Raw genomic sequence first — 11,707 nt, 5'->3', positions numbered from 1 at the left:
GAATGCCACCCTAAAAATAATTCATTCCTTCAAGTAATAAAAAACTACAATTTAAAGGTGGAGTGGATTAATTAACTTCAAATTAATCCCATACATAGCTGAAACACACGGAATATGCCAGGGTTTATATGTCCTTATATAAAGAAGGGCATATTAGACAATATAGAAGTCTGACCACATGAATGTCATAGCATAAAAATGCATAAACCAAGAGCCAAATATGTTAACTGGAGATTCATACCGGCAATTAAATCCTTTTAAATCTAAAAGGGTAAATACAGTAAATCAAAATGAAATTGTTTGCTAGCTTAGAAAATGTACTATGGTGAGTATCAGGAGAAAGTGAGTTGAAGGGCCCGATTACAGCAAGTAGAAAGAATTTAATGAAGAATTCTGCCCATCAAAAACAAATGAAAAACACAAATTACTCAATTTAGTAGTAGGTCATAGTTATCAAAAATACTTTTGATAACTATGATATGTATTAAACCTTTGATTCAAATGCAATCAAATATGCTGAAAACTCATGCACTATGCTACACAGCTATGAATGTACAGAGGTAAGTCAGGAAAAAAAATTAAACTTGCTATCAACAGCTCAGTTTTTCAACGAAAAGACTACAAGTAAATGATACAACAGATTATTATTTAAGAATATAAGAAAACATATGAAATAGGTAAAGAGGAGTACGTCCCGCAATACAGTTTGCCAAAAAGTGACAAAAATATTGCTAAGTAGAAGTAACTTAAGAAAATGGTGCCAAAAATTCTGCATCTCCTTTGACTTCTTAAAAAGGTGTGTCAGTGTTCAAAGGACAGTCAGCTACAATATGTAAGAGTATTTGAAATGATAAGACCCCTGCAGGATTTTTTTGTGGTTTACAATCATGAATTTTTAGTTGTTCTTCCTCTTCCTTTCCATTGAAAGACACAAAGAGAATCACTGCATATGATGGCACTTCATGGGTACCCAGCACTGTATGGGTTTCACTCAGCCAAACTCAAAACTTCCTTTTGTCAGCAGTCTGTTGACTTAAAAATGAAAAGGAGCCAGTATCATCTGGCTTAGTCCGCATTACGAAGTTTAGCCAGCAAAACTCCAGCTGACAAAACTTTGAACATGTCCACACCTAAGGCTCCTCTGCAGCATCAGAACCCTCCTTTCAAATGCCAAGTGAAGTAGTACTTCTACTGCTGTCTGAGAACTGGCAAACACTCTTATACTTTCTGCCAAGTGCCACACAGCCCTGTCCCAAAGTGCACTGTGTGCTCTCGCAGCTTGGCTCCACACGGCTCCACTAGCCAGGCACCAAAAGCACATGCATGCGCACACACACCCTTATGGCTGGACAGAAGCAGCTGTTGTCTGCTTTTAGACATTCCAGCGATAGAGGCATGCGAGTGCAGACAGGAGCCTTACAGGTCCTCATTAGTGGTAAAATATTTATACAGAAAACATTATTATGGACTAAGCTGATACCATCTGAGTAACATTTTCTTCAAAACTTAGTAAGTTTATGTATTTCACACTAAAATATATCAGAAGTCATCATTTTCCTGAGGTATCCCACAAAATACTCAAACAAAGTTGGCAGCAGATTTTCGTATTCAATTGCAGGTTGCTTTTTGAAGATCTACTTTGATTTTGTTAAAGCATAAAAACAAAGACATTTACTGAATGAACAGATCTTGAACAGATTTTAGGTGACATATTAGATCTGTGTAGACTGCACAGGCTTCTACTATTATTCCATTTAAGGGAGTACAAATAAAATGGCAATCAAGCACCTACATGAAAGAATCAAAAGATCAGTATAACAATCCACCATTTGTTAAGCATTAAGGAAATTTCCTCACAAAAAGAAGAGAAGTAAAATTATATTAAACTAGTATTTCCATTTCAATTAAATTCTCTTCAAAGACCCCAAATCAGCCAGGTATTTAACTCATCTCCAAATGAAAGTTGGCATATACTAAAATACATTCTTGAATAGGGACACAAGTTTTAAATTTGTTCACAAACAGTCCTGAAAAGCAGGATTGGCATGTTCAAGATCTACAACTGGTATAAAGTAAAATACTGGGGATCTGCAAATGTGATTAATCATGATTGTTTGTATAACTTAAAAATAAATGGCATTCCTATACAAGGAAAATTATTAAAAAGGCACTGGAGTGAGACTGATGATTACAACATTGTTATAGAATATTCTGGGAGCTTGCATCAGTTTAAAGCAGAACTCATAACAATCCCTCTTCCTGCTTTTAAACATATTTCCATTTAAATATTTAAACATGTTTATTGCAAAATAATACTAGCTGAGTGTCTTCCAAATTATTTCATTATTGGATTGCGGAGGAGAGAGGAGTTTTTTGGAACCCAATTAAAAATTTTATTACCAGGTAAGATGGGAAAACTGGGTGATCATTCTGCTAATGACAGTATTTGCTCCCTCTGAATGAGGCTCAATCATGCTCATGAAATGTATGTAAGAATATAATTGGATCTCAAGTACTTTAACAAAACTGTTTTGCCTTTGGAATTCATTTAATCTCCTCAAGAAACCAATATTTTAAAAAACATTTTCAGTGAAGAAACAGCACTAGCAAACCCCATCTCATATCACAAACACTGAACAAAGATACTATTTTATCTATGTAATTTCTTTTTTCAAGCTCAAGTAACAATTTCTGGCAAGTTCACTTGACCTAGGTTTGCACAATGATGTCTGCTTCCCACTGTTAATGTTTTGAGAAAGATTCCTTTTTTGGTTTAAAGTGGGCAGTTGTCGAGGTGAACTAGAGATATTTTCACTGTCTATTTCTAAAAAATGTGCTTTATCTAGCCTAAGGAAGAAAGCACAAGAACCAGAGTCATCCCCTAAGAGGACATTTTTTGTAGTAGCCTCTTGTTAAAGAGCTGGCAGCATATCAAGCTACTCTGTCATTAATGTGTTTGATTTCCACTTTGGTGGGGCATAAGACTTGGTCAGACGTCAGATTGTGGGGAAGTGCATAGGTTCTCAAAACGGTGAAAGCAGCAAAGAGTGGAAGCTTATTCAAAATGTGTTGGTTAACTTTATCAACAACACATACTTTGTTAAATTGCCCCCCTCCCCATTAAAATGTGATGCAAACTGAATAAAGATAATTTCTTATCCTTCTCCTTGCCTCACCCCACCCAAAAATATGTTGTGTAACCTAGTATTTAATTTTCTTCAGTTTTACATAATGCTCCAAATATCTTCAGCTGCCTTAAAATATCTCCAAGAACTTCCTAGAGATGTAACCTGTTTGTTTAACTTATCTTTGCTTGCTATCTTAAATATAATACTGCAAACTTTCATCATTTGATTGTAATCTAAATACCTGTCTGCCTATCCTTATTTTTAACAAAGCATCTTGAAAAAACAAGGAGAGAGCAATTCTATGCATAAGGTGGCATCTAGGGAAAAAGCACTATTTTTTTTTTTTTTTACTAAATCTTTACTATGTTACTTAATGTATTGCATAACTGTTATACATTAATTCTTTAAAGGCATAGCATTTTGCTGCTCAATGCAAGTCTCTCAAAAAGAAATCTGCCATATTTCGTTGCCTACAACACACCTCCAAATAAAACATGCACTTTATTTTTCAAGAGGCAGAGGAAAGAAAAAGATCTTTCCTTGAAAATACTGGTAAAGTATGGTATTTTTCCAGGGCAAACCAAGGCAGCTGGAGTAGCCAGGAAGCAAAAACACTGTGGCTACTTTGTTAACTCCCTAGAAGCAGGATGCTATTGGTGCTGCTGGCTGAAAAAAAAAAAGAAAAAAAAAAAAAAGACTGACCCCACTTCTCTTCCTGAATTGAGCTGGGTGGGCAGCTAATAGCATTTGCCAGGTCAGCTGAGGGCCTGATCCTAGCCAGCAGGGCCTGAAGCCTGGTTGAGGGACCACTCAGCTAATTCAGCGGTGCAGCTCTACTTTAGAAATAGCACTGTTGAGCTTCTGCTGCCTGAATCTCTGCCAGGGAAAAGAGAAAGTGTTCACAGCCAGCAAAAAGGGAGCCCAGAGTGTTCACTGTGCTGCCTCTATTATGTTGTACATGCAGTGTTACTACATTTTCTCACATACAGTATGCCCCTGAATCTAATACACATCTTGTTTCTGAAAGGCAGAATGAAGGGGGAAAAAATCTTTCCTGTGAGTGAAGATTTTACTTGTATTTTTGCCCATAACTGGCAGAAACATTATTACCATATTTCTTGCATATAATGCACACTGCAATTTTCAGCTTCTGGTGTTTGGGGAAGCATTATATGTCATACCTGCTCCTCCCCCCAGCAAAGACTCAACCTACAGCAACTAGTATTACCATATTTTCTCACTTATAACACATACCTAAATTTTTAGCATCTGATTTTGGGGAAAAAGGTATGTGTTGCACACAAGAAATATAGTAATTTACATGTAGATTTAACTATGCTATGGGTTTCATTTTTCAAGTCCCTTGTAAGAAAACACTCATATTGTCTTAGAAGTAAAACAAGTGAATCTAAAAGTAAATTTATACTTTGTAATAATACTGTCCTCTGAGAGCTAAAACAAATGAAAATCCCAACATACACAGACTGCATCCCTATATACTTCTGTAATTTTACCACCTTGTCCATGCTTACTAGCTCAGAAAACTCAAAGCAGCACTGAATATTTTTATAATTTGGAAAATGAAATGAATAATGTACCAACTTCAGGCAGTGAAGCCTAAAAATGTAAGACATCTAACAAAAATGTACTTCAACTGCCCAAATTGAAATTCCATCACATCTGCCAAAATATATTAAAAAAACCCTTCCAGCACAGTAAATTGTATTTGATACATCCCACACGCTGAAAATTCCATACAAGGCAGTCCCCTCAACAGTTTATTGCAATTATTATTTTCAACATTAAGTACACGATGTCCTAAAATACAAGAAAACCATGTTTTACCCCTTGGCTTTTGTGATGTACAAACAAGCCTGTTCACAGTACTTTTGAAAATACTTCTCTTTAATACCAGTTATTTTAAGATCACATGTTTACCCTTAGAGGCAAAATACACTCTTAGTAAATTCTAACAAAAACATTCCAGAAGTTTTCATCCCACAAGTCAAAAGCACACATAAAAATCCACATAATGACTAAGCTGCACAAACATCTTGTTTGAGTTCTACTATACTTTATTTTGTTTTGGGAAGATCTTGACCCTGGCTTTGATGGCGTGGACACAGGGGAGCGTGGCTAGAAGCCTAAAGGTTGAGAGTTTGAGACCATGGCAGAAGTGCTCATGGCATGATCATGTCAGATTCCAATGAATCTGTGAATTCTGCTAAATACCTTGTTGCAAGGATATGAGAAAGGAAGGTAAGACCATCTTCCCTTTAAAATGAAGTCTACTTGTACAAGGAATGTTTTGAAGTTGTACACATACATACTATTGTGGTGCTATGATGCTTTATTCCTATTAAAGCTGTCCACCGTAGAAGAATTTTTTTCTTTTTCTAGGTCACCTAGTTACAAGTGTATTTGTATATATTGTTATTTTATTAAATACTTTAATTTGATAAAACTAATTCCATTCGTAAAAGCTGCTTCTGAACTAGTTTGCAGATCTATGCAATTCCTGAAGCATCAATGACCACCTTTTGGCATTCATACAAACTCTATATCTTGTTTCTCTCAAATTAATTACTGTCATCTCAGGGATACCCTGAGCAGGTAGCTGGACTGAATGACCTCATGAAGGTCCCTTCTAGGCCTAATTTCTTTAAAAATTTAGTAACTTCTAAAACATAGTACAGTAAGCTCTCTCATTGGAAAAAAATGTATAGGCTAAGATTAAAAAATAGATTCCTAAACTTTTATTTAACCTACATGGAATGATTTTCAAGAATGCCAAGACCCTAGCAGTCAATTTCATTAGTCAATTAAGAGTGGTATCTTAAAGCCAAATACATCTCTCTACACATGATTCTGCCAATTCAGCACAATACTGACAAGTGAAATTCTTTCTACTCCAGCTCATGACACATTTCATATCTATAACCCTATTCATTACACCACCTCTTTCATGATCTAGATTTTCTATACTTTTAATTTAGTGTTTGTAGATAGATTTCAAAACCAATTCAAAGTAAATGGCTTGAGTAGTGGAATAAATAAAGCATATTTAATGCCTAAATAAAAATGCATAGATGATTTGCAAGCCAATAAGATGAAAGCAATTATCATATTAAATATAAATGAAACTGGGCAACTGAAGGTACTATAAGTTGAAGGAAGGAAGGTAGGTGGTTTTGAGGGAAGTGTTTCACCATGTCTGCTTGTTCTTACCAAGTAAGAATAATTTTATAGTCATAAGAATAGTTTCTTTTTCCCATTAAGAGAGACTGGGTGTGATTCCCTCTTCCCAGACCCTTTAGGTCATTAAATAACTTAACTTAAATATATTGGATGGAAAAAAGATTAAATGACTTGATGCAACATTGTAACCAATACTTAACATGCTGAATGAATTGCTGTTAAACTCTGCAAGTGCTTCACTGCTTGCTGCATGAAGCATTGAAATCAAGCTGGTGTCATACATGGTAGCAAGCTACCCAACCATTAAACTACTGGGTCACCCATAAAACCTTACATGTGATCAATTCAGTTATGGCATCAGATGGCTTTGATGTAACAAAAATCAGTAGCACTTATACCTCTCTCTTTTTGGTTTTAGAGAAGCTTCTTTAGTGACAGGAAAAAATATACATTTGATTGAATATACCCTGTACTTTTTGTTTTAAAATAAGACTGCCCAACTTTGTTGCAGCTGGGGGCTGCACGCAGTCCTGAAGCTGTACATGGACTACATGCTGTGACAGCAGCATGTAGCTTCCCCCACCACATCACTTGTTCTCCTCCACACAGACTGTACATAGACTCCCGAGTTCTTCCCCAAAAGAGGCAGCCACCAATTGGATGGCCCTCTTTTAAAATATTCTGATATAATAAAAGGATTAGTCTGTCTGTCTATATGTCTGTCTGTTCGTAATGCTTTTGGGCAGCTGTGCACGCGCTGCTTAGAGTGTGGGCGGTGAATGGCTGTGTGGGCCCAAGTTTGAGCCACTGCCAGGGAAGTTTGTGGTGGCAGTGAACACACCCTGGCTGCCCAAGCAGCGGGGCTTCCCCACACCTCCCTGCCTGAGAGTGAAGGAAGGAATCCTGGTGGTAGCACCCCACCCCGATGCCTGGCCCCACCGCCCCCCAGAACAGCTGGCAGGGAGGGGGGAGGCAGTGTGTAGGGAGGGAGGCTGATGTGGGCTAGGCAGATGCGGAGCAACCAGGGCGGCAGTACAGCAGGGCCAGACCTTGAGCAGTGGGGATGGGGGGTAGATTAGGGCCAGCATGTGGTATGCTACCTAATGCTGAGAGGTGTTTGTGTAATGTGTAAGGCAGAGGGGAGGGGGGAATCCCTGCCTGAGCAGGGAGCGGTGACAGGGAGGGCAGGGCAGGGGAGGGGAGGGAGCAGAAGGAAGCCAAGCAGATGCCTGCAGTCTCTGCCAGAGCTCCAGCCAGGGAGCAGAGGGGAAGGGCCATCCCTGCTTGGCCGGAGCAGAGAGCAGAGCCCCATCCCAAGTTGTAAAGCAACTGGGATGCTGGGGGGACTCTGGTTTAACTTAAACCAAAAGGGGTCTGGGACAGACACTGCATAAACCAGTTTGACCCAAATCAGTTAAGTCTGATACTACATTCAACCAGATTTTTCTCAAACCGGTTTCAGCCATTTTCAAACTGGTTTATGTGAACTGAACATCTGTTCTGCTACAGGTTTAAACCAGTTTCTGATCACTTAAACTGGTTTATGTGTAATGTCTGTCCCTATCCTACAAGGTGCCACTTTCCTTTTTGGCATACTTCTTACATGCTTCATATTTTTTTTTGGTAAAATAATTATAATGGAGAAACTTGTTCTGGACTGCAGGACTTTTTAGCCCATCTAGCTGGGGCTTTGGTGGTGGGGAGATGTTGCCTGCACTGCACTGCAGACAGGGAACTTTCCTGTGCCATGCTGCAACCAGGCAGTGTGGAAAAGCCCTGGCAATTAGGTCCTATTGGCAGCCCACCTCAGACCTGAGCTGGACCATTCTAGCTCGCTGCCAGGAAATGTTGCCGACTACTACTTTTGTAAGAGTAACATTAGCTGCTCTTAAATAACTAACGAAAGAGCAACACTAGTTTTCAATCCAAGTAAATTACTACTCAAGAACTTTCTGTTCTGTTATTAACCCTTTCACTGCTAAAGGCATTCTTCTGCTTACCTACATCAAATGCACAGAAAATGAAACCAAAGAAAGCTTTATTTGTTTACAAATAATTGGTAACAACCAAGCAAGTTACACATTAACTTGGGAGGCAGTATTTCATCACACGTATATGCATAAATGCATGTGTGCACATGAGGCAAAAAATTATGGAGTCCAGATTTTTAACACAATACTCTCTATTCTTTAGGAAGGTCTGGTAATTTAGCCCAATGGCTGTGGTCTGGACTACATCTTAATGGATCCCATGGCCTTGCAGGGGCCTCAATCTGCCCCGCCCCCACCCAATGCGCCTTCCTTCTGACAAACTTACCAGCAGGATGCTATTCTCCATGCTGCCCGGCTGCATTCCTGGCCCTGTACATGCTGCAGCTATGCACATGCACGCAGCATTTATCAGTAACATTATTGGCCACATCAGCCAAAAAAAGCCCACTGCTGATAATGTCAGTTTTCCTTTTATCAGTGCTGATACAATACGGACTGGGAATGCTCTGTACAAATTGTACATTTGGTTCACATGCACAGCTATGGCACTTCCAGCAAAGTCAAAGGCCTCCTATCAAGTTCACCAGTTATTTTTCTTTCCTTCACTAAGCACCAAAATAAGTCACATTATATTAGGACAGTTTGTTTAGGACACAAGGACTGTGAAATAATGAAAACACCAGTCTGGTATTTTTATATTTGCCAAAGTAATACTGTGCTTCAAAGAATTTATTGAAAAAACTACCCCAACAGTACCATTATGATTGATGAATGACTATTGAAGGTCCTTGTTTTAGAGGACTTAATATGGTCAGTCCACAGTTGAATTTCTGACTTCTAACATTCTGATTTTAATTTAGTACAAAGAAACCTTACCTTTTCATAGTGTTGTCTTGAAAGCAAATTATGATTGCTGAAATATATCCAGCAGTTTCATCTCTGCTCAAAGTCACCAGGAATTCCTGGTAGAACATCGTGGGTCAAAGCTATCTGTAAAGGTAAGTGGCTCCAGTGTTGATCCCTACCAGGTTTCAAATAGGTATGTGACATACTAGGTGTTTCACTGTAGTATTTTTTTGTGTTAGCTGTGTTCATGCTGTAATATGGATGCATGCCTGATTTTCTCTGGAGAGCTAGTACATGTGGAAAGAAGAGTCAGAGTCCCTACTAGGTCCTGGCTGCCTACCAGCAAGGAGGAGAAAAAAAAACAAAACAAAACAAACAAAAAAAAACACCACACACTTCAGGAAACCTGAAGGTGATAAGCAGGACAACAGACAGAGCAGGGTAAACAAGCTGATATGGTCACTCTGAGGAGAGAGACCAGCTGAGCAGCCTGGGGGCTTCTAGCTGCATGGACTGCAGAACAAGCAACTGAGCTAACTTTAGGGCTGCTCAGGGCTGTGCAGGCTAGCTTTGGGACAGAAAGCTTTGGAGGTGGCTGAGAACCTCTGACTGGGTGGCCACTGCCCCAACTAATACCTTTATTGAAGAGGAGTTACCCGCTTTTCTGACTGGAATTTTAGGGTACACTTCTCCCTGTCAAGAAGTAAAGTCCCTTCCTCATAAGCTGAACTGAAAGCAGGACCATGGACAACCAAAAGGCCAGGGTCTCAGAGCTGGAAGGAGTCAGGAATTCCCTCTCCCCTCAGAAGTCACATGTGATCTGGCTCCAGTGGCATACTCAGGAACCAGAGGTTGGGTGGGTTGCATACAAACTCCCCTCTCAGGTGGATCTGTGGTAAATTTTTGTATTAACGATAGAGGCTTTCTATCGTGTGGATAAAACTCCCCATAACTCCCCCTGATCTATGTAGATAATGGGTTTTCAGGAAGGTTCTCCCCCCTTTACATCTTCTTCTGTGATTTTTTTTTTAAATTTCTTACAGCAGAACAACATAGGCCTTTAATTAACAGGATCAGTCAACATTTTTAACACAAACTGTGAACAGAACTAACTACTGCCAACGCTATCAGTTTTGCAGTTTTTCAAACTAGAAATGCAACTTAAAATTTGAGAATGCTTATATGTTTTAAACAAACCAGTTTCCACATTCTATATGCATGTTACATGGCACCCCAACAGGAACTACCAACCTCTACAACAAGATTTATTGTACAAAAAATTAAGTCCTATTCCTGAACCTCCTAATGAAATGGTAATGAAGTAAGGGCAGGCAGTAGCCAACATCCATTAGTCACCTCTTCCTCCAGCTCCAAAGAACAGGTCATATGATCCATGAGAGAAAACAAAAAGCAGAATTTTCTAACAAAGTAATCTGTAGTAAAACCAATGTGCCTCAATAACTATCTTCTCAGCAGGCACTCCACAAAACCCAATGTATCCATTCCGGGGGCGGGAATAGTTCAACACGGGAACCAACAAAACAGCTCTTGGATTACACAAATGCTGAGGAGTAGAAACCGAAACTGTATTCAGAATAGTGTAACTATAGTAACACTGCCACAGAAGTTAAAGCTGTCTAAATGTTTTATTTCAAAACAATACAAGAGGCAACAACTCATTTATTAGCAATCCTTCTATTTTCTACTCGGAGAAGAAACTATAGGATATACTTTCAGAAGGGACAGAGTTTGCCATTACATTAGATTCTGTTGGCTAGCTACTAAACTGATATTCATGTATGGCAAGGCCTTGATTTTAAAAACAACTTTTTGCAAGTGAACAGCTGGAACAGCAGCAGATAGGCAAATGTAGCAGTCTTGCTGAACTGATAAATTCAAAATCCAGTCCCCTTCCTCTCCTGAAGTTATTCATAGATGCTAGGGTCAGAAGGGACCTCAATAGATCATCGAGTCTGACCCCCTGCATAGGCAGGCAAGAGTGCTGGGTCTAGATGATAAAAAACAACTTTTTGCAAGTGAACAGCTGGAACAGCAGCAGATAGGCAAATGTAGCAGTCTTGCTGAACTGATAAATTCAAAATCCAGTCCCCTTCCTCTCCTGAAGTTATTCATAGATGCTAGGGTCAGAAGGGACCTCAATAGATCATCGAGTCTGACCCCCTGCATAGGCAGGCAAGAGTGCTGGGTCTAGATGATAAGATAAGCTAGATGCTTATCTAACCTCCTCTTGAAGACCCCCAGGGTAGGGGAGAGCACCACCTCCCTTGGGAGCCCGTTCCAGACCTTGGCCACTCGAACTGTGAAGAAGTTCTTCCTAATGTCTAGTCTAAATCTGCTCTCCGCTAGCTTGTGGCCATTATTTCTTGTAACCCCCGGGGGCGCCTTGGTGAATAAAACCTCACCAATTCCCTTCTGCGCCCCCGTGATGAACTTATAGGCAGCCACAAGGTCACCTCTCAACCTTCTCTTGCGGAGGCTGAAAAGATCCAGGTTCTCTAGTCTCTCCTCGTAGGGCTTGGTCTG

The 11,707-nt window shown here is 39.5% G+C and overlaps 1 protein-coding gene across 3 annotated transcripts in view; it reads right to left on the bottom strand.

The window, feature by feature from the left end:
- MINDY3 (MINDY lysine 48 deubiquitinase 3) overlaps positions 1-11,707 on the bottom strand; it is a 71,188-nt gene that overhangs the window by 8,529 nt on the left and 50,952 nt on the right. The window lies entirely within an intron of this gene.

The sequence above is a fragment of the Alligator sinensis genome, unplaced genomic scaffold (assembly GCF_000455745.1).
Source record: "Alligator sinensis unplaced genomic scaffold, ASM45574v1 scaffold114_1, whole genome shotgun sequence".
Classification (NCBI taxonomy): Eukaryota; Metazoa; Chordata; order Crocodylia; family Alligatoridae; genus Alligator; species Alligator sinensis.
This window is presented reverse-complemented; position numbering and strand designations above follow the sequence as displayed.